This window comes from Camellia sinensis, chromosome 14 (assembly GCF_055761805.1).
Source record: "Camellia sinensis isolate YWXY chromosome 14, ASM5576180v1, whole genome shotgun sequence".
Classification (NCBI taxonomy): Eukaryota; Viridiplantae; Streptophyta; class Magnoliopsida; order Ericales; family Theaceae; genus Camellia; species Camellia sinensis.
Genome location: NC_138974.1, coordinates 15,185,535 through 15,209,534, shown reverse-complemented (window position 1 = coordinate 15,209,534; position 24,000 = coordinate 15,185,535).

Below are 24,000 nucleotides of genomic sequence, written 5' to 3'. Positions count from 1 at the left end.
AATTTTAATTATTAATATTTATTTTTTATAAATTTTTTTCTGACATCACTGTTAGAATGATTTCCTATCCATACTCTATTCTTATCTCATTTTCTCACTTCCATCTCATTCCGATGAAATGTTAGAGGCGGGAGGCAAAGTGACCAATGAGGCGAGGGAGGAGAGGACTTATTGATAATCTAATTTTTTTCAATTATATTTTTTCCAGTCAATTAGGGTATAATAGTTTGTTCGCTTCTTGCTAGCCGAATAGACCAGAATTGTTCAAACTTTTTATATTTGGTGTTAATTGTCTTAACAATTTTAAGATATTCAACAATTTGATTTGTTTGGCAAAACTAAGACCATACAAAACTTATATCTTATTATTAGTTTTTTTTTTTTTTTTTTTTTCATTTCAAATAGCACAAGGCTACCAATACAAAACCACCCTCAAACAAATCTTAAATACCAAAATACTGTAAATACAATTACTGTATCTATTGTTTAACAATTAGTTTCTAGTTTACTTTAACTAGCCTATCACCCGTGCTATGCACAGGATAATTATATATATTTATATATTTTTAATATATAAATTATGTTTTTTTAAGATTTTTTATAAAAATAATTTAACAATCTTATCACTAACCATAGTGTACAGGAGAAATTAAAAAGGCTACTGTAGTAACTATACACGGGCTGTATCTATAATTATTTGTATGAGGGGATTTTAAATGCTAATCAGGGATTTTGATCAAATCAATAAATGCAGGCATGTGGATTGGAAAAAGTTAATAAATGTTGATCATGAGATTTTGACCAAATCAATAAATACAGGCATGTGGATTGGAAAAAGTTAATAAATGCTGATCATGGGATTTTGACCAAATCAATAAATGCTGAGATTTTTTTTTTAAATCAAAAATTTAGAAAATTAAGATTGAGAGATTGGAGCTCCTACAATGCTTGGGGTTTAGAAACCCTATTTTTTTTAATATATTTACTAGCATATCACCTGTGCTATGCACGAATTGGTGTTTACAATTATCTATATATGTGAATTATGATTTTTAAATATATTTTTTTTCCTTTTTATATTATATTAAAGTTTAATATTTTGATAATAATTATATGTGTTTGACATTTCAAGGAATTAAATGTCTTTTTTTTAGGGCAAATGGCATATACCCCCTCGAGGTTTCGCAAAATTACAGATACCCCATGAGGTTTGAGAAATTACAGATACCCTCCTGAAGATACTATTTGCATAACAAATTAGGGGACAAATTGTTATGAAAATATAAACCTCAGGGGCAATTTGTTATAAAAATATAAACCTCAGGGGGTATCTGTAATTTCTGAAACCTCAGGGGATATCTGTAATTTAGTTAAATCTTGAGGGAGGTATATGTAATTTGCCCTTTTTTTTATTATATTATATTAAACTTTAATATTTTGATAATAATCATATGTGTTGGATTTTTCAATAAATTTTTTTTATGCTTGTTCTTAATGCATTAAAGTGTTATTATGAGGGATAATAATTATATGTATTGAGACTTTTTAAGGAATTCATATGTGTTGGATTTCAAAGAATTTTTTTTATGCTTGTTCTTAATACATTAAAGTGTTATTATGATGGTAAAATTTGGGAGTTGAGAGAAGTTAATAAATGTTAAATTATTTTTTTTTTAAATCAAAAAATTAAGAAATTTAGATTGAGAGATTGAAACTCTCATAAGATTTGAAGTTAAAAATCTCATTTTACTTAATATATATAGTATGGATGAGGTGATGGGAATTGTAAAAGCGTGGAGTAAGTGCTTGTTTAGGGTGGTGAGTTTTTAGTTAAAAAGATTAAAAAAATTATATAGTATGGATGAGGTGATGGGAATTGTAAAAGCGTGGAGTAAGTGCTTGTTTAGGGTGGTGAGTTTTTAGTTAAAAAGATTAAAAAAATTATAAGTTATACCAAAATCCTGTAATTACAATTACTGTATATATTGTTTAACAATTAGTTTCTAGTTTACTTTATATTGTTTAACAATTAGTTTCTAGTTTACTTTAATGAGGTGATGGGAATTGTAAAAGTGTGGAGTAAGGGCTTGTTTAGGGCGGTGAGTTTTTAGTTAAAAAGATAAAACTCATAATAATATTTTAATGTATTAAGAATAAATATAAAAAAGAAAATTTGAAATTCAACACATGAATTTATTGAAAAGTCTCAACACGTATTAAGAATAAATATAAAAAAGAAAATTTGAAATTCAACACATGAATTTATTGAAAAGTCTCAACACATATGATTATTATCTTTCATAATAACACTTTAATTCATTAAGAACAAGTATAAAAAAAAAATTTGAAAAGTCTAACACATATGATTACTATCAAAATATTAAACTTTAATATAATATAATAAAAAAAAGACATTTAATTCCTTGAAAAGTTTAACATATATGATTATTATCAAAATATTAAACTTTAAAATAATATAAAAAAGAAAAAAAATAAGACATTTAAAAAAGAAAAAAAAAAGACATTTAAAAATCACAATTCACATATATAAATAATTATAAACACAATCCGTGCATAGTACGGGTGATATCTTAGTATCTATACTATATATTAAGCAAAAGGAAATTTTTAACTCCAAGGCCTGTGGGAGCTTCAATTTGTCAATCCTAATTTTCTTAATTTTTTTTTTTTAAAAAAAAAAAAATTAACCTCAGCATTTATTAACTTCTCTCAACCCACAAAACTTTTTGACTTCTCTCATAATTACTGCAGTACCTTTTCCAAAACAAATCATTTGTATATTAAAAAAAATTAAAACAAATATAAATATCTATATCTATATCTATCTATTTATTTATATCTATCTCTAACCCACAAGTTTTGTGGGAGTTCCAATATCTGAACCTTGATTTCTTAATCTTTTTGATTTTTTTTTAAAAAAAACTTAGCACTTATTAAATTCTTCCAAGTCTTTTTTACTTCTCCAATACACACACTCTTTTTAACTTTTCACATACCTATTGCAAACAGTGAGTCTCCTTTTTGTTTTTTCCTTCTTGACTTTTCACTTCTACACTTTCAACTTTAGTGACCAAGTATGCAAATAATAAGTCTTTTTTTTGTTTTCTTCTTCTTGACTTTTCTTTTTGTTTACTGTTTTAATATTGTAGTCAGATAGCGCATAAAAATATTTGTGATTTGTCTAGCGAATAAAAAATTATAATTTGATTTTTTAATATGATTAAAGTTAGATAAGTTAAACCCTCACAAAGAGAAAAATATGATTATAATTAGTTGAATGATTCTTTTTTTTTAATGTGATTGTAGTTAGTTTAATAGTTCTTTTTTTTATTTATTTATTTTATTATGTGAAAAATGTAATGTGATTGTAATTTGTTCAATGACTCTTTTTTTTAATATGATTGTTGTAGTTAGTTCAATGGTTTTTTTAATGTTATTTAATCTTTTTATTTACTATTTTAATTTTATTTTTGATTTTTTAATATGATTGAAGTTAAATAAATATAAACCCTCACAAAGAGAAAAATGTGATTATAATTAGTTGAATGATTCTTTTTTTTTTATTGTGATTGTAGTTAGTTTAATAATTTTTTTTTCATTTATTTATTTTATTATGGGAAAAATGTGATGTGATTGTAATTTATTCAATGGCTCTTTTTTTTAAATATGATTGTTGTAGTTAGTTCAATGGTTTTTTTTTAATGTTATTTAATCATTTTATTTACTATTTTAATTTTATTTTTAGTATGATTGAAGTTAGATAAACATAAACACTCACAAAGAAAAAAATGTGATTGTAATTAGTTCAATGGTTCTTTTTTTTTTTTATGTGATTGTAGTTAGTCAATGGTTCTTTTTTTCATTTATTTATTTATTTTATTATGGGAAAAATGTGATGTGATTGTAGTTTGTTCAATGGTTCTTTTTTTTAATGTGATTTAATCTTTTATTTACTATTTTAATGGTTTTTCTTTACAATCTATCTATCTATCTATCTATATCTATATCTGTACTTCTATACTATACTAGCCTATCACCCGTGCTATGCACGAGATAATTATAGATATTTATATTTGTTTTAGATTTTTTTTTAATATATAAATTATGTTTTTTTGAGATTTTTTATAAAAATAATTTAACAATCTTATCATTAATCGTAGTATATGAGAGAAGTTGAAAAGGGTACTGCAGTAACTATACACAGATTGTTTCTATAATTATTTATATGAAGGGATTTTAAATGCTGATCAAAGATTTTGACCAAATCAATAAATGTAGGCATATGTAAAGACTTGTGGATTGAAAAAAATTAATAAATGCTGATCAGGGGATTTTGACCAAATCAATAAATGTTAAGTTTTTTTTTTAATAAAATATTTAGAAAATTCAGATTGGGATTATTTAGAGCCATTAAACAAACTATAATAACATTTTTCTTTTTATAAGTTAACTTCAATCATATTAAAAAATCAAATTATAAACAAAATGAGATAACTTCAATCATACAAATCACAATTTTTTTTAATGCTATCTAACTACAATGACATTTTTCTCATAATAAAAATAATAATTGAAAAAAATAACCATTAAAATAGTAAATAAAAAAGATTATTTAGAACCATCGAACAAACTACAATCACATTTTTCTTTTTTTTAGTGTTTATGTTTATCTAACTTCAATCATATTAAACAATAAAATTATAAACAAAATGAGATAATTTCAATCTTACAAATCACAATTTTTTTTAATGCTATCTAATCATCATCAATAATTAACAAAACACAATAATTTATTTTTCAAAAAACATAGTGAGTTAAAAAGATCAATTACAATTTTTTTGGTGTCAAAATACAATCTAATCATCATCAATAATTGGTACATGATGTGACCGTAACGAGTACAATCCCTTTTGTTTTTCAAAAAACACAGTGAGTTAAAAATCAAATCACAAATTAAGTGAATTGATAGTTAAAAAAACACAATAATTTTTTTTTTCAAAAAACACAGTTAGTTAAAAAAATCAATTACAATTTTTTTTTTCAAAATACAATATAATCATTATCAATAATTGGACTTTAAAAATCAAATCACAAATATTTTTATGCTATCTAACTACAATCATATTTTTTTTCATAAATAATTGTAAAGAAAAACCATTAAACCAGTAAATAAAAGATTAAATCACATTAAAACAAAGAACCATTGAACAAACTACAATCACATCACATTTTTCCCATAATAAAAAAAATAAATAAATGAAAAAAAGAACCATTGACTAACTACAATCACATTAAAAAAAAAGAACCATTGAACTAACTACAATCACATTTTTTTCTTTGTAAGTGTTTATGTTTATCTAAATTCAATAATATTAAAAATAAAATTAAAATAGTAAATAAAAAGATTAAATAACATTAAAAAAAAACTATTGAGCTAACTACAATAATCATATTTAAAAAAAGAGTCATTGAACAAACTACAATCACATCACATTACAATCACATTTTATTCTTTGTGAGTGTTTATATTTATTTAACTTCAATCATATTAAAAATAAAATTAAAATAGTAAATAAAAAGATTAAATAACATTAAAAAAAACATTGAACTAACTACAACAATTATATTTAAAAAAAAAAGAGCCATTGAATAAACTACAATCAATCACATTTTTTCCATAATAAAATAAATAAATGAAAAAAAAGAACTATTAAACTAACTACAATCGCATTTAAAAAAAAACGAATCATTCAACTAATTATAATCACATTTTTCTCTTTGTAAGGGTTTATATTTAGCTAACTTCAATCATATTAAAAAATCAAATTATAATTTTTTATTCGCTAGACAAATCACAAATACTTTTATGCGCTAAGTCAAGAAGGAGAAAACAAAAAGAAGACTTACTGTTTGCATACATGGTCACTGAAGTTGAAAGTGTAGAAGTGAGAAGTCAAGCAGAAGAAAACAACAAGGAGACTCACTGTTTGCAATAGATATGTGAAAAGTTAAAAAGAGTGTATGTATTGGAGAAGTTAAAAAGACTTAGAAGAATTTAATAAGTGTTAAGTCTTTTTTTTTAAAAAAAATCAAAAAAATTAAGAAATTAAGGTTCTGATATTAGAACTCCCACAAAACTTGTGAGTTAGAGATAGATATAAATAAATAGGTAGATATAGATATAGATATTTATATTTGTTTTAATTTTTTTTAATATACAAATTATTTGTTTTGGAAAGGTACTGCAGTAATTATGAGAGAAGTCAAAAAGTCTTGTGGATTGAGAGAAGTTGTGGATTGAGAGAAGTTAATAAATGCTGAGATTAATTTTTTTTTTTAAAAAAAAAAAAAATTAGAAAATTAAGATTGACATATTGGAGCTTCCACAGGCCTTGGGGATTAGAAACCCCCTTTTGCTTAATATATAGTATAGATATTAAGCAAAATGGGGTTTTTAACCCTCAAGGCCTGTGAGAGCTTCAATATCCCAATCTGAATTTTCTAAATTTTTTATTTTTTATTTTAAAAAAAAACTCAGTATTTATTGATTTGGTCAAAATCTCCTGATCAGCATTTATTAAATTTTTTCAATCCACATGTCTTTCCATATGTCTACATTTATTGATTTGGTCAAAATCTACTAATTAGCATTTAAAATCCCCTCATACAAATAATTATAGATATAATCTGTGTATAGTTACTGCAGTACCCTTTTCAACTTCTCCCATACACTATGGTTAGTGATAAGATTGTTAAATTATTTTTATAAAAAATCTTAAAAAACATAATTTATATATTAAAAAAAATCTAAAACAAATATAAATATCTATAATTATCCCGTGCATAACATGGGTGATAGGCTAGTATACATTAAGGAAAAATGGGTTTCTAACCCCCAAGCCTTGTGGAAGCTTCAATATCCCAATCTAAATTTTATTATTTTTTGATTTAAGAAAAAAAACTTTAGCATTTATTAACTTCTTCCAATCTCCAAGCCTTACCCTTACAATAACACTTTAATGCATTAAGAACAAGTATAAAAAAAATTTCTTGAAAATTCTAGCACATGAATTTGTTGAAAAGTCCAATACATATGATTATTATCAAAATATTAAACTTTAATATAATATATATAAAAAAAACATTTAAAAATCATAATTCACATATATAGAAATAATTGTGAAGTATATATGAATTTCTTGAAAAGTCCAACACATATGATTATTATCCCTCATAATATCACTTTAATGCGTTAAGAACAAGCATAAAAAAAATTCTTTGAAAAGTTCAACACATATGAATTTGTTGAAAAGTCCAACACGTATGATTATTATCAAAATATTAAACTTTAATGTAATATAAAAAAGAAAAAAAAGAAGACATTTAAAAAAAAAGAAAAAGAAAAAGAAAAAAAGACAAAGTGGTGAAACACAACCCGTGCATAGCACGAGTGATATGCTAGTATTATATAAGGAAAATGGGATTTTTAACCAACAAGTTTTGTAGGAGTTCTAATATCACAATCTTAATTTTCTAATTTTTTGATTTAAAAAAGATAATAATCTCAGCATTTATTGACTTCTCCCAATCTATAAGCCTTTTTAACTTATCTCATAGTTATTGCAGCACTCTTTTCAACTTCTCCCATACACTATAGTTAGTGATGAGATTATTAAATTATTTTTATAAAAAATCTAAAAATAATAATTTGTACATTAAAAAAATATCGAAAACAAATATAAATATCTATATCTATCTATATATTATATAAGGAAAAGGCTTGTGAGAGTTCCAAACTCTCATCCACAATTGTTAATTTTTTGTGATTTTAAAAATATTTAAAAATAATTCTATTAGTTAACAAAGTAATTATAGATTTAGAAATAAATAAAAATCACCTAAAATTTTTAATTACAAGTTCCTAAAATATCTCTCCCTAATATTTCTCTCTTTCCTAAATCTCATCTCACAATAAAGTAACTATACAGTAAAAAAAAAAAATCACAAATCTCATCTCATAACAAAATAATTATATATTTTTAAAAAAACATTATAGATTAAAAAACGTAAAACCACAATTGCTAATTTTTGTAATTTTAAAACTATTTAAATGTAATAATATTGGCTAACAAATTAACTATAGATTTAAAATAAAAAAAAATTGAATTACAAGTTCTAAAATCTCTCTTCTAATATTTATCTCTTCCCAAAATCTCATAATCTATCTATACTATATATTATACCAAAGTGACTTTTCATCTTAGAGGCCCTAAATGTTTCAAAACCTTAAATTTAATTTTTTTAAAAAAATATAAATCTCATACAATCTTCTCTCTCCTAAAATAAATCTAATGAAAAGAAAACTCTCTCACTTTCGATAAAATGTATACTATTAAAATATTTCACAACTAGCCTAACCTATATAAACCTAAAGTTAAGTCTAACATAAAATAAAAATTAAACCTTATATCTAAATTCTCTCTTTATTCCATAATTAAACACAATTTTATTCCCAAATAAATTTAAGCATATCTATACTATATATAATTTTTTAGAAAAATCTCATAATTTATTATTTTGTATAATGATTCCATGATTTATAATTTAGGAAAGAAAAGATGAAAAAAATTATTCTTATGCACTCTTTCTCTAACCAATTCTTTCTTCTATCAAAAAATCTTAACCATCATATATTATATTTTTTCCAAGCCATTCATGCTTTGTTTGCCCTATAAATATTATATTCATGGAACAATGAAACTCATTATTTTTTAACTTTATTTTTATGAGACAAATTGGAGGTTAGTTTATGTTTAATCTGTTCTATTATTTAAACAGACTCTTTTATCTTTTAGGTACACAATTTTTTCTTCTTCTTTTTTATCTATGACCATTTTTTTATTTTTATATTTCATATTTTGTGTGTCATTTCTCCCTCCTCTCTACCAACCATTATCTTTTATTTGTTTATAACTATTTTTTGTTGATTAATATTGTTTTCCTAGAATTTTTATACTAAAATGGTGTGATAGGGTCATTTTTATAATAAAAAAAACATGTCATTCACTATAAAGTGATAGATAAATATCCAAACAAAATCTTTATTAATAAGTTTTTTGTATTGATTTTATGTTTGTATATCATTACATTTTAAAAAAAAAAAAATTACTTTTAATATTTTTTTGATATCATGATATATGTTAATTAACAGTTGGTGAAGGGTATTATTTCAAAGGCATATAATAGTTTTTCAAAGTTATAAATAGAAAATTTTAATTTTAATCAATTTTTTCAAAACTATTAAAGGTGTTAGTCAATTATTTAATTATTTATCATTAATAGGTGCAGCTCCTCTATTACTTTATGGTACTTCTCTCTCCACTCCACTGTGAATTCATATGTTTTTAGAAAAAAAATCATATGTAATTTAAAATTTGAATATTTTTATATAGGAAGTTAAAAAATAAATTTTAGAATTTAAAATATAGTTATACAAAACCATATCCTTTTAAATATAGCTATATTTATAATTAATTTTAATCTATCTGTTACCTATCCTTATTTATATTATTATATAAATAAAAATATTGTACAATAATTGATGTTCAAAGTCCTAATTTGTTTTTTTTTTCAAAATTTAAAATTGTTAAAATGCATATGTTGCAATATCATTAATTTTTTCCTATTATAAATTTTATTTTACAAATCTGATAAGATTTGTTCAATGACTAATATTCAATTTTTGTAAAAAAATTTCAATATATTCCTTCCAAAAGTTAATATACCAAGTCTACAAAATCATATTTTAAAACTCAAAATTATTAATATTTTTATTTTTATTTATTTATTTTTTCAATAAGCATGTTAAAATATAAATAATATTCAAATAAAATTATACGTATAAATAAATATGGCATTAGTTTTAATTGTTATATCATCTTTTTAAAGTCTTTATTCATTTTTAACATTTTTTTTAATATTTTAAATTACATGTTACGATGATTCTTTCTTATTCATTAAGTTTTTAAAAAATCTTTAATTATTTTCTTTTCAAAAACCAATATAACAATTTTTTAAAATTCATATATTTTTATTCTAAAATAGTGAAGTATTAAAACTATGTCATTTTTTTTATTTTATAACAAAGCCTAATTTTAATTGTTAATTGTCAATACAACAATTTTAATTTATGTTTATGAGTAGAACATTTAAAACAAAACTCTTAAACTCATATATAAAATTTTATTTGCAAGATAAAAAATACAAAAAATTAAATATAATTATCATATTTTTAATAAATATTATATTATTTTATACCGTGCACAGCACAGGTAATATACTAGTAGTCGATGATGGAAAAGTGGGTGTGTAAAATTGTTTTGCTAAATTTAAATAAATTGCTCATTAAAGGTAATTTTGTAAAGATAAAAATAAAAAAATAAAAAAAGAAGATGCAATTGGATTGTGTGGAGAATTTAAAAAATAAAAAATTGACATCATTAACTATAGTATTTTACAAATTTGACCTTACTTTTGACTGTAGATATTTATAATGAAAAATGCTTTGGAGCTCTAATTTTTGAGCTCTAAAGGTAGCTCTAATGAGTTCGCAGTGGGCTCCACCCACACTGATGTGATGCTTTAATCTTAGTTTGTTTTTATTTTATTTTTTTTATTCATTGTCATGTCATTAGTGCTCCATTAGAGCACCAAAATTAGTGGTATTTATAATTGATCACAAATTTTTTTTGGCCACACTTTACCTCGAGCCTGTCACTTTAAGAAAAATAATTTTAAATTCAAATTTTATACAAAATGATATTTGAAATTATTGGCTTGTTTAGAATGATTTAAATAAGTATACTTTTTAATTTTTTAAGAAAGATGTGTAAAAAATAGAGAGATAATGTGGTCCAAAAAAGATAAAAAAATGTACTTATATAGTGTATGATGTTAATGAAAATTTTAAAATTATAAATATAATAGTATGTGTTTTTTTATATAAATGAATGAAGCATCATAAAATCATATAATTTTGCATAAAAATATTATATAAAAAAAATTATATATCACTATTTTAAATAATCATAAAAAGAATCATTATAAATCATTGAATAATATAATAAAAATCTTCTATAACAAATTTGTAATAGAAAGGATCACATAACCAAGGCCATGTTGTTTGGCTCTTTAGGAAGAGAGATTGAAGTAATAGTTCGCAAGACTTACCTAAAAAATATTTGGTTAGAGATACGAGTGAGAGGATTAAATATCCTCTAGAATAGTAATTCCCTCATGTGGTAGGATTAATAAAGTCATGGCAGGGTTCGGATTAAAAATTGAGTATGGAAATTAGTAAAATTTTAAATAATTTTTAAGCAAAAATTATATTTTTTAGAATAAAAAAATAATTATAATATTAAAAAAATACTAAAACTTAAAAAATATTAATTTTATATATTAATATTATCTATAAGTATTACTAATCCGGTAGTGTATAAACAAAAGAGTTATACTAGGAATTTCAAATAAATTATTAAATTTTTTACCAAACCTAAGTTTGGTAAAAAATTTAGTAATTTATTTGGAGTGCATAGCATTTTCCATAAACAAACACTATTTATCATACATATCCAATCTAATTCTACCATATTAACAATCTTCTCATTCAATCTTATCATACTGTTAATCTCTTCCATCCTATAAAATCAAACAAATGTGATCCAAAAGCTTTGTGATTTTTTGAACATTTATGTACAAGCATTAAATGCTTCAAGTAACTTTACATAATTTTGACAAGAAAAATTATCAAATTTTTTACCAAATCTTTTTTATAGGTGTGGAACCTACACAAACTTACATGTGTGTGAGTCTATACCCATGTAAGAAATTTAATAGAAATTTTGATAAATCATTTGAGATTTCTTACATAACCCTTTTGATAATTTGCACAATTTGGCGATAGCACATTCAACATGGCATTAGTAGACCCCAACTACGGCTTCGTTTGGAAAGTGAGTTGATTTTTTGATTTTTTGACTTTTTTGACTATTTAACTTGGGGTTAAAAAGCCTGATTTGGGAAGGATTTTTGATTTTTTTGTGAGAAAAAGCATGTAATGATTATGAATTAGATGTGATGTTTTGTCTTATTGAATTAAAAAATTTATTTTATTTTTTATGACTATTTTAGCTCCCCAAAAAAAAAAAAAAAAAAAAAAAAAAAACAACAAAACCCACATCCCAAACATAGGCATCATTTCCTCCCCTGCAGCATGGCTTTCCACCACCGCGGTCTCAGTCAGGGGTCATCTAGCCCAAAAACCATCGTTTAGCATAAAGGTTTTTAGATTAATAAGTTAAAATAGTTATAAAATGATAAAATATATTAAAAAATTAATAAAATAAAATATTATATTTAAGTTATAATTATTATTTTTTTAATTAAAGTTAAAAAATTCAAAAAATTTAATCTAAACAAGCTTTTTTAGCTCAGACTAAAATAATTAAAAAGACAAAAAGTCAACCTCCATTCCAATCGGAACCTAAATATTCTTATTTTCCTGTATAATGGTTATCTTGAGAACTAACAATTTTGGTAAGGTTTTGGGACATAAGTCATGTGGTCACAGGTTCTACACTCTTTAAGGCCAACTCTTAGGGGTTTGATATAGTAATCTTAAAACAACCTTATAAGTGTAGAACGAACCGTATGGCTTGAGTGTGAGGTTGAATTCTAACAGCTACACTATCTAACTTAAATGGTGTGTGCATTATGGAATCAGTGTACACACCTAATTACAAATTGACGGAGGACAAACTTGGAGAGTTTACTCGTTAATCAAAACAAAAAAAAAATTATTTGAGTTAGCTTTTTAGATTTTTACATAGAAAAATAGTTGATTTTTTTATAATAATTTTTTGACTTTTAATTATTTTTACACTGAAATTGTCACATAATCAAACAATTACGAGTGAATTAAGATAAAAAAAATAAGAATATGTTTGGCATGAATGATTTGGGCTAAAATAGCCACAAAAAATAAATTAAATTAAAAAGTCAATATGATAAAATGTCACATTCAAATAATAATTATTTTATTTTTTCTCTTATAAAAGTCAAAAAAATAAGAAACTTTTTTTAATTCCAAACTAAAAAAATAAAAAAAATAAAAAAATCAACCAATAACATACTAAACAAAGGCTTAAGCCTCCGTTTGGGAAGTGGGTTGGCTTTTTGGCTTTTTGGCTTTTTTGACTATTTTAGCTTGGGGCTAAAAAGCCTGGTTTGGGAAGGGCTTTTTGACTTTTTTGGCTTTTTGGCTTTTTGGTGAGGTGTCATCTTGTTAAATGACGAAATTGCCATTTTCCATTTTTTTTTTATTTGGGTTTGGATTTGGCATATTTTCGGTTTTTTTTTTTTTTTTTTTTTAAACAAATTTGGCTTTTTGTTGGGAAAAAAAATTTTTGTTTTTTTGTTTCGGTATTTTTTTTTTCCAATTTTGGATTTTTGTTTAAATTTATTTATTTATTTATTTTTGGATTTGGCATATTTTGGTTATATTTTTTTTAAAATTTTTTTATGTTATCTTTCGATTTCGCGTATTTTGCTTTTTTTGGGGGGGGGTTTGGATTTGGCTTTTTTTTTTTGTGTTTATTTTCTTTTCTTTTTTTCATATTGGGTGTCGATCTGCCGACTTTTGATTAATTTGTTTATTTATTTATTTATTTATTTTTGGATTTGAATTTGCCATATTTTGGTTCTTCTTTTTTATTTTAATTTTGTTATGTTGCGGTTTCGATTTTGCCTTTTTTGTTGTTTTTTTTTTTGGAGGGGGGTTTCGCTTTGGCATTTTTTGCTTTACGTTTTTTTGTTGACAATTTTTGTATGTTGTGTTTCGATCTCCCGAATTTTGCAAATCCAAATTTTGTCTTTTTTATTTATTATTTTTTTTTTTTTTGTAGTTTGGCGGATTTTGCGTTAACTTTTTTTTTTGTTTGAAATTTTTTTATTTTGTGCTTGGATTTTTCATATTATGCTTAATTTTTTTTCCTGTTACTTTTTTTCATTTTGGGTTTGGATTTGGGGTATTGTGCTTAAATTTTTTGATTTTTATTTGGGAATTTATGCTTTTGTCTTTTTAATTTTTTTTTTTTACTATAACTATGTTTTTTTTTAACTATGTTTTTTTTTTGTCTTCGATTTTTATTTTTAACTAAGTCTTGTTTTTTTTAATTGGTATACAATAACTTTTTTTTAATATATTTATGTGTTTCATTTATTTGTAATTCACGTCGCACATGACAATTTGTGTATTAGTTTTCTTTCTCATTTGTTTTTATTTGTTTCACCTTTTTTTGTTTTTCCAAAAGCAAAATTCGTATGGATTGTTGTTTTTTGAAGTTAGGCACGTCAGCAACTGGAAGGGGTTACATTCCCGTGGCAACTCATGCATATTGTACATGATAACATATTTGAATACAGTCTGTTCCACGTGTGTCATTACGTGACGACCATACAAACATTATTTCGACTACTATATATTTCCTAACATTCCGTTATTATGCATGTAACATAATTTGTCACGTATGTGAAGGCGGACCAATGCCATATGGGGGTCCTCATCTCCAACCATTAAACCATCCTCGTCATGTTCAACTTCTGGTATGGCATTTACTATTGTCATAGCCTCTTCCTCGTCACAGATTGGCTGAACAGTTGTTGGGTTACCTGTGTTTCGCCGTATATAATTATGTAATGCCATTGACGCACCTACTAACTGAACTTGCACATTTGCAAAGTCATACCGAGGCATGTCTCGAATAAACCCCCATCGATTTTTCCAGGCACCGAAAGTGCGTTCCACGACACTGCGTAAGGACGAGTGGACTTTGTTAAATAATTCCCTTGGCGTGTTTGCCATCGCGTTTCGTGCAATACGCCGGAATTCTTGTTGGTGGTAACGGTGGCCTTTGAATGGTGCTAAGTAACCAATCCGGTTTGCATAGCCAGAATCGACAAGATAATATTTGCCTGCAGACATGACGACAATGTATGACACCAAAACCAACATTCTGCGTCATTTTCATATAACGCTTTGTCAGGAAATAAGTATTTGTTAACAAATCTAATAACATGACCATGTGTTACCTTCGTCAGGATGTGGGAAGGGGACGTTGTCATTTGTTAGTATCTCGTTGAATATGCGACTATCATGCATACTTCCTTCCCATCCGCAAGAAATGAATATGAAACACATGTCAAAATCGACAGCGGCCATTATATTTTGTGTGTGACAGTATTTCCTACCGAAATATGTTGCCGCATCTGGCCCCGTAACCCATGCACTGACATGTGTTCCGTCTATTGCGCCAATGCAGTCCTGTCAACATGGATCATATGTTTTGTTTCATAGCTTTGTAACAAGTGTTTCAAATTTGTCAAGTGCAATTAATAACAAAAACCATATATATTGTCTTGATTTATATGTCAATCATGTTGTGCTGAAGTACCTTGAACGGTAGGTATTTCCGTCTAGACCGCACGTATGGATGTATACGATGCTGACTGTATGTGGGCCGGCAATGGACAACAGTGAACTCTTTCATGGAATTTAATACGTTATGCACGTGCCTCGACACAGTCTCCCCAGAATGTTGGAACCGTTCCTGGATTTCCCGATTTTGCTTCCCTTTCAAGACATGGATAAACATCGCAACGCTTTCTTCAACAGCTAAGCCATGTGGACGTTGCGGGACTTGTAACCCAAAATCATTTACTAATGTCTCACACAATGCGGCAAAAACTTCCTTCGGCATGCAAACATTTTCCTCAAAGCGACCCATATGCCCCGCATATAGTTCGCATATCCATGTATTCCCGGTTAGTGTAGAAGTGCGACATGGCGTTTTATGCATGTGTTTTTGGTACCATTCTGTCGCCAACTGGCATGCTTGTAGAAATGTGCAGTTCTGTTCTTGTTGCAGCTGGACCGCCATTTGATTAAGCATTTCCATTATTTCATCATGGTTGCTTCCATCTCAGGGATTCATCGCGTCTTCGTTGATGCAAAACCTACAAAAGTGGCAGCCTTTCAATTAGTTGGCACGTGATTCATTGAGTTAAATTATATTGAATTTTGCAATTATACAATGCCGACATTGTTTTTAATGAAAGCAATGCTGTCACCAATGTCCTTTGGAACGCATGATCATATGAATTGCAAAAAAAAAAAAGAAGCTGTTGAACGTATGCTTTACAGGGGGGCCATGGTTGTAACAACCACAAAACTAACAAAAGAACTTGCGACATATAGGCATTCAGAAGCATGCATCGAAAACGTAATTCCCTGTCTTAAACGTAGCGACACAAAATATTAAAACGTAAACATCCCATTCATTTCCCAAAAACGAAGCACAACCATGCTTCCGGTCCGTCAACCCATGCACTTACCTAAAACTTGTCACTGCCCGTAGCTAGCAAGAAGAAAAAAAAAAAAAAGACAGAATGCAAAACATGCACACACCACCATCCTGTTTTAGTACATAGCCAACAATACCATAAGTCTAAGTTTTAAAAAGGAAGAAAAAGACATGCATCTTCAACACTCGTAAGACCGTAGCATCACATCCGCCTACCCCCAAACAGGTTTGCAAATGGCCCCGACGCAGTACACTGGAGCTGCTTCTGTGTAAGCCAGCCAATGATGTGGTCGTCATCAGGCTGGCACATCATGACCTCCCGGTAATCAACGTTATCCATAAGTGTGGAGGCGAAGTGGAATAACGGTGTACCAATCAGGGACGGAATACTGCTCAGTTTATGCATGCACTCGGAAATAGTGTACAGTGATTCGTTGCCTGTGAGGTGCCTGACCGTGACCTGCTGATTCTTCGAACGCACCACATCTGTCATTCTGTTCATGCTCTCCGCAATAACAGACGCACCACTTGTTGCCTTCTTCGACTTTGAAACACTTGTTGATGGCGTCTTTCTCCGTTTTGCCTTTTCAATCGACACATGCTCCAGTGAAGAATCAGAATCCACGTCCTGTACTCTTGTGGGTATCGGATCAGCAAATGGCTGGGCTCCCAAACTACGCACTGAATCAGATGAGTCCGTAGCAGCTTCAGGAAGGTTCTCTCCCGGGGTCCAATGGTGCTTCCCAGTAGCTGCTGCCCCCATGAAAACCGTCTCCATCAAGTCACGGTGTTCCAACGTTTTCTTCCTAAACTTCGCACACACCTTGTTGATCTGCAGACATGTACATGTGTAAAAGAGGTTGACGTTATATTTCATATTCATAAATTTTATTGAAGTTGAATTAAGAAGTAAAAAATGTACTGGTAAATGAGAAATATGAAACTTGTTTCTACATGTACTTACTGATTCCATCTTGTCCCACCACTCGTCAGGTGCCTGAAACAAACCGGTGTCATAGTCAAAGCCTATCCCGGACACTCCCTTGCTTGAATCCATCAACTTCGTCCACGCTTGCCACTCTTTCTTCAAGCTCATGTACTTATTCTTCAACTGTTTAAGTCCATGTTTTTTTCCTATTTTTCTCTGAAATTTCCTTGACAACGACTTGTACCCTGCCTGGTTGAGGACTAAGAATGGCTGATTTCCTTTACTAATCTCATTTGCAATCAACTGGAGGAAAACTCGGACTGAGTTATTGTCCCATGAGGCCTTGTGGCTTAGCTGAGTTTGTGTCTCTTTAAGACTGGTTGACTTGTCACTGACAACGCCTTTGCTTTTCGAGTGGTTACGAGGCGAAGTACGTGTGGAAGCCATTACTAATGTACGGTTACAAAAGATTACCATCACAAATTTGGTTATTATATACACACGCACAACAGATGACACATTCAAAACAACAAACACAGATATATGATGCTGAAGATGAAATTTGCATATACCCATTGAAAACATTTTTTACGTACGTGCACAGGTTCCATGGAAGTTAGTAGTGGACAAAAACATGATAGTTAGTATTACGGCTCCCATATGCGACAACATAATACCATCGTACTACAAACATACTAACTACATACTAACAACATATTCGACACATACTAACGTCTTTGTACATACTAAGAACATGGTAACGGTGCTTACATACGGCACAACAAAATAACAACGACAATGCAGAGCACATACACAATGGTCTTAAGCACACACAAGGATTGTTGAATGTCTATGACATCAGCCCGCAATTGCATGGCAATTTCATCTCCGGCTGACGCATAGCCTTGGTTCTCATGGCTTCGTTCTTCACACCAACCAATCCAACTGACACAAGGCTGATGAGTGAAAAGTATGGAACTATTAGTTTCATGGGTTGTTAATGCTCATTAAGTTATGACCGGTAAAGAGTGGGTCACTCACCACAGGGCGGGGACATACAAAGTAGGAACGCCCTGGATTCTTGGTGGACCTGGAAATCCTAACAATACACGGGCCATATCCATAGGCACACATTCGTCCTGGCCATGTACTGGAAGTTGCAGTAGAGGTGAACGACGCCATGCTACGATGTAATATAAAGTAAATTGACATGAATGAACATGAACACGATTGCGTACTCAAATTAATAAATCTATGTTGTAATATATTTTGATAATATTTTTTATGATAGGAAGCAAAATGGATTGGTGAGAATATATTTGTACTACATTTTTTATGATAGGCAGCAAAATGGATTGGTGAGAATATATTTGTACTATATTTACGTTTTTGAATATATTTATGATAAAATTTTTCATACTTACATGTAGTCATATCTGTTTAATAAAACTTTTACACTCTTTATTGTTTACCTCTAAATTTGTAATATATAATATTAATACATTAGTAATATCTGTCTAACATTTGTTTAAGATATATTGGAAATAAACTATTTATTTAATATATTTTTAATATAAATTTGATATATTTTGTAATTTGTTGGTAATATATGTACATAATATATGTAGCTTCCTTCCCAAATGTAGTTCGAAAATAGTTATGGTGCTAATTAATTTATTTTTTAGAAATGAGAATTGACCATTTCGTGTTGAGTTAAAAATAAACGCAAAATAATACATCTAATCTGTAATATATTTTCAATATATATATTTTTTTATTTAGAAAACATTTTGGAATATATTTATGATATAGTTTTTCATAATTACATGTAGTCATATCTGTTTAATAACACTTTTACACTCTTTATTGTTTACCTCTAAATTTGTAATATATAATATTAATACATTAGTAATATCTGTCTAACATGTGTGTAAGATATATTGAAAATAAACTATTTATGTAATATAATTTTAATATAAATTTGATATATTTTGTAATTTGTTGGTAATATATGTACATAATATATGTAGCTTCCTTCCCAAATGTAGTTCGAAAATAGTTATGGTGCTAATTAATTTATTTTTAGGAAATGAGAATTGACCCTTTCGTGTTCAGTTAAAAATAAACGCAAATTAATACATCTAATCTGTAATATATTTTCAATATATATATATTTTTATTTAGAAAACATTTTGGAATATATTTACGATATAGTTTTTCATAATTAAATGTAGTCATATCTGTTTAATAAAACTTTTACACTCTTTATTGTTTACCTCTAAATTTGTAATATATAATATTAATACATTATTAATATCTGTCAAACATTTTTGTAATATATTTTTAGTCAACTGTTATTTTTCTATATTTCTGACATAAATTTCATATATTTTGTAATTTGTTGTTAATATATGTACATATATCTACCTTCCTTCCCAAATGTAGTTCAAAAAATATTTACGGTGCTAATTAATTTATTTTTTAGAAATGAGAAATGAGCAGTTCGTCCTGAGTAAAACATATATGCAGATTAAGACATCTAATTTGTAATATATTTTCAATAATTTTTTTTTTCATATTTTGAAAATATTTTTTGAATATATTTATGATATAGTTTTTCATAATTAAATTTTGTCATATCTGTGTAATAAAAGTTGTACACGCATACATTTTTAACTCTAATGTATTTTTAATAAACTGTTTGTTTAATATATTTCTAATATAAATATAATATATTTTGTAATTTGGTGTTAATATCTGTAGATAATATATCAACCTTCCTTCCCAAATTTAGTTGGAAAATATTTTTTATGTAATTAATTTATTTTCTTGAATTGAGAATTGACCATTTCGTCTTCAGTAAAAAATATACGCAAATTAATACATCTAATTTGTAATATATTTTCAATATATTTTTTGGCTCTTTTGAAAACATTTATTCATATATTGATGATAAAGTTTTTCATAATTAAATTTTTACATATATGTGTAATAAAATTTTTACAGTCTTTACCTTGTAAATCAAAATTTCTAATAAACATTTCACATATATTTTTTTAATATCTTCGTAATATATTTTTAATATATTGCTTAATTGATTACAATTTTTAATTTTTTTCTTTTTGGACCACAAGTTATATATATTTTGACAATTTGTTGTTAATATATGTAACTTGTAACCCAGAGTTGGAATTATTTTTTTTATGTAATTAAAAAAAATTTCACAAATGGGAATTGAGCATTTTTATTACGCAACAATCAGGGGAATTGAGCATTTCACAAATGGGAATTTTTAATTTCTGTTAAGCACAAATGGGAATGGAGCAACTCAGAAATGGGAACAGCATTTCTTATTTATATAAAAAAAAAATAAAATGGAAGATTTGCATTTGAAACTATAACCGAACAGATATTCCAATTCTACACCAGATTTGCATTTCCGAACTTGTTTAAACAACGGTGCCTTCATACATATGGCCCAAATTTGTGATTCTGAAGCTCTATAAATCAGACCAACTATTTGAATCAGATCATATATTATATATATATATACAAATCTGCCCCAAATTTGTTGGATGCAAACAGATTTCAAACATCACAACAGATCTAAAAGAGGAGATTTAGGGATGAGACAGATCGGTGGCCGGTCTGTGTATAATGTACGTGTAATCAACCCAATAACGACCGTGAGCCAACAGATCGGCCATGAACCGATGCTTTTATGAACATAAACTACGCAGATGGGAAGAAGAGAAAACAAATCAAATAGGCCATAGATCATCACCTGCAGATCGGTTTGAGTGTGAGAGAGTTGGTTGTTGTTCGCCGCCGCGGTTTCGATCTCCGGCTGCGGTTTCGTCTGCCAAGGTCGGTCCGACGGCCTCCAGTACCTCCGTTCTTCTTTTCCTCTGCTTTACAATGGGTGTGTATGAGCTCTAATATGAGCGTCTGTTTGCAGATGGACAGATTTTAGCCTCTCGGGGCAATTCGGTAAATTCGCACGAGACAGCCTCGCCCAACACCCGCTCAATTCCATTTTGTCGTGACTTGGCTAATTAGCCTTTTTTGTCGTGACTTGGCTACTTTAGCTTGGGATTGGCTTCCCAAACAGACGCTTAATTAAACCAAAGAAGACCCCACAATGCTTGACTATCTCAGAATCTCATCAAGGCTATTTTTTTCTTCACATTTGGACAAAAGATACATCTGAATGGACTAAATAGATATGCAAATTGGACCTTTCAGTTCATACTCTATTATTGGTCATTATTCTATTTTCTTGTTAAAAATTGACTAGCTCAATAGGCAGTTTTATACTCGCTTTCACTCTCACTCTGTTTTTTTTTTCCCTCCTTTGCTGGTGAACTTTTTGCTGAATTGAAGATTCTTATACATTCAATTAAACCAAAGAAGACCCCACAATGCTTGACTATCTTAAAATCTCATCAAGGCTTCTTTCTTTTTTTTTTTCCCTTCATATTTGGACGAAAGATAAATTTGAATGGACTAAATAGATTTGCAAATTGGACCTTTCAGTTCATACTCTTTTATTGGTCATTATTCTATTTTCTTTGTTAAAACTGGACTAGCTCAATAGGCAGTTTTATACACGCAAACGCAAACATCGTTTATTAATGGTTGATCATATTCCCAACCACATTTAAATCTTAGAATCTACACCTGATCATCACACAATGCCATAAACGATCCTTCTGATAAAAGATAGACCCAGCTCTGGATTGAAGATGCTGAATTTTTTGTTGCTGTATTGTTATTTCTCACAACATGGAATCAACAATTTTGTGCTTAACCTGTCCTTTTTTAGATGGTAAAGTTAAAATTTAGAAACAAAATGGCATCTATGTATTAGTAATCCGCTTGGAGAACTCTGGTTCGTGAAGGACTCAGGTTCGTACACAGACTGGTTTGCTCACAAGGGAACTCTAGTTCGCGAAGTGAGGGTAGAGAGAATAAGGGCAAAGCAATGGGTTAGGTTTTGGTAGTGGGTCGCCGTCGAGAAAGTCGCCAGTGAGACGGGTTCAGTGAGGTGGATGAGACAAGCGTGAGGGCTCTGGTTTGCGAAGCAGACAGAAAGGGACTGAGCTCGAAGGGACCTGGGTTGGGTTTAGGAGTGGGTTGCTGTCGAGTGTATGTCGCCGTCGGGAGTGGTTGCCGATGATGGTGGGTTCGGTGGAGGAGAAAGGGGCTGAGCTCAAAGCGGACTAGGTGAGAATGATACACAAAAGCTCTATAACCTGTATTTTCGTTTTGGGCGGGAAAATGAAATTTCAATTTTTTTTTTTTTTTTTTTTTTTTTTTTTTTTTATGGTCGTTGGATGTGCAACGGCTGATCTCAGCCGTTGCAAGGAGGAGATGAAGGAGGATTTGCAAGGAGGGGATCCAGACTCTGTAGAAGAAGCCCCAACAAGTAGGGATTGTCACTCGTCAGGTTTGGGATGAGTTTATGGAAATTTGCCCCTGCTCATATTAGTGGTTGTTTGGGAAGTAGGTTTTTTTTGTAGGTTTTTTTAGTTGTAGACTATTATTGGAGAAATTTTTTTTTGTGTTTGGGAAGATAGTTAAGTATTTTTGTGGTTGGATGTGATTGTTGTGAGAGAAAAAGTGAAATGATTACGGGGTTTGATGTGATATTTTGTTTGGATTGTTTTTTTTTTGGTTTTGTAACCAATTTATCTTTTAGTAAAAAAAATAAAAAAAAAACCAAAACACAAGCTTCCCAAACACCATCGGGGGTGGATAAATTGGGAGGTGACGGAAGTGGAGTGGGTGTGGATTAATTTTGTAAGTTGAAAAATCAAGATATTAATAAAATTATAGATAATATAATACATTATGAATAATAATTTATACTTAATGAAAATTATATTATATAAGATAGAAAATAAATGAATACAAATTAATGTTAATTACAATATTTTAGTATTTTAATTTTATTATAATAATAAATAAATAAATAATATATATTATATATATGTGTAAATATAATTAATAAATATAACCGAGACAAAATTTGGATAGAAAGGCGAGAAAAATCCATATGAGACATAACGAGAGATGCAAATGCGGAGCAAAGCTGAAGAAAATGACTATCCTTATAAACAAGTAAAACCAAAGAAACTCAAGGGTGGGTAGTATTATGGTTAAGGCTTGAGGTTTAAATTCCAAGGTCACAAGTTCAATTTTCTTCTTCTTGGGCCCATCTCCTGGGCGAAACACAGTTGGTTAGGAGGTTGGACTTCAAGTTGTCTAATCAGCATTTGGTGTGGGTTCAATGCTCCCCGCAATGCGAGTCTTGACTTAAGCGGAACTTGTCTTGGGAGGTCGGGGTAAGTTCTTAGGTTATGGTCTTTTCGTTCGGAACGGCTAACAGAAATACCTTGGTGATCTCTGCAAGGGGCGCTGCATTGGACCTGCGGGAGGGTACGAAGGATTTTCCTGTAACAAAAAAAAAAAACCAGAAAATGACCATCTCCCTAAACAAGCAAAACCAAAGCCCTCGTTTGACACTTTAGTGGCGGTTATAGACTAAAATAATTAAAAAAAAATTCAAATTATCAATTCCATCTTGAGATTTGACTAAAATATAACTTATCTTTAAAGTTTGAGAAA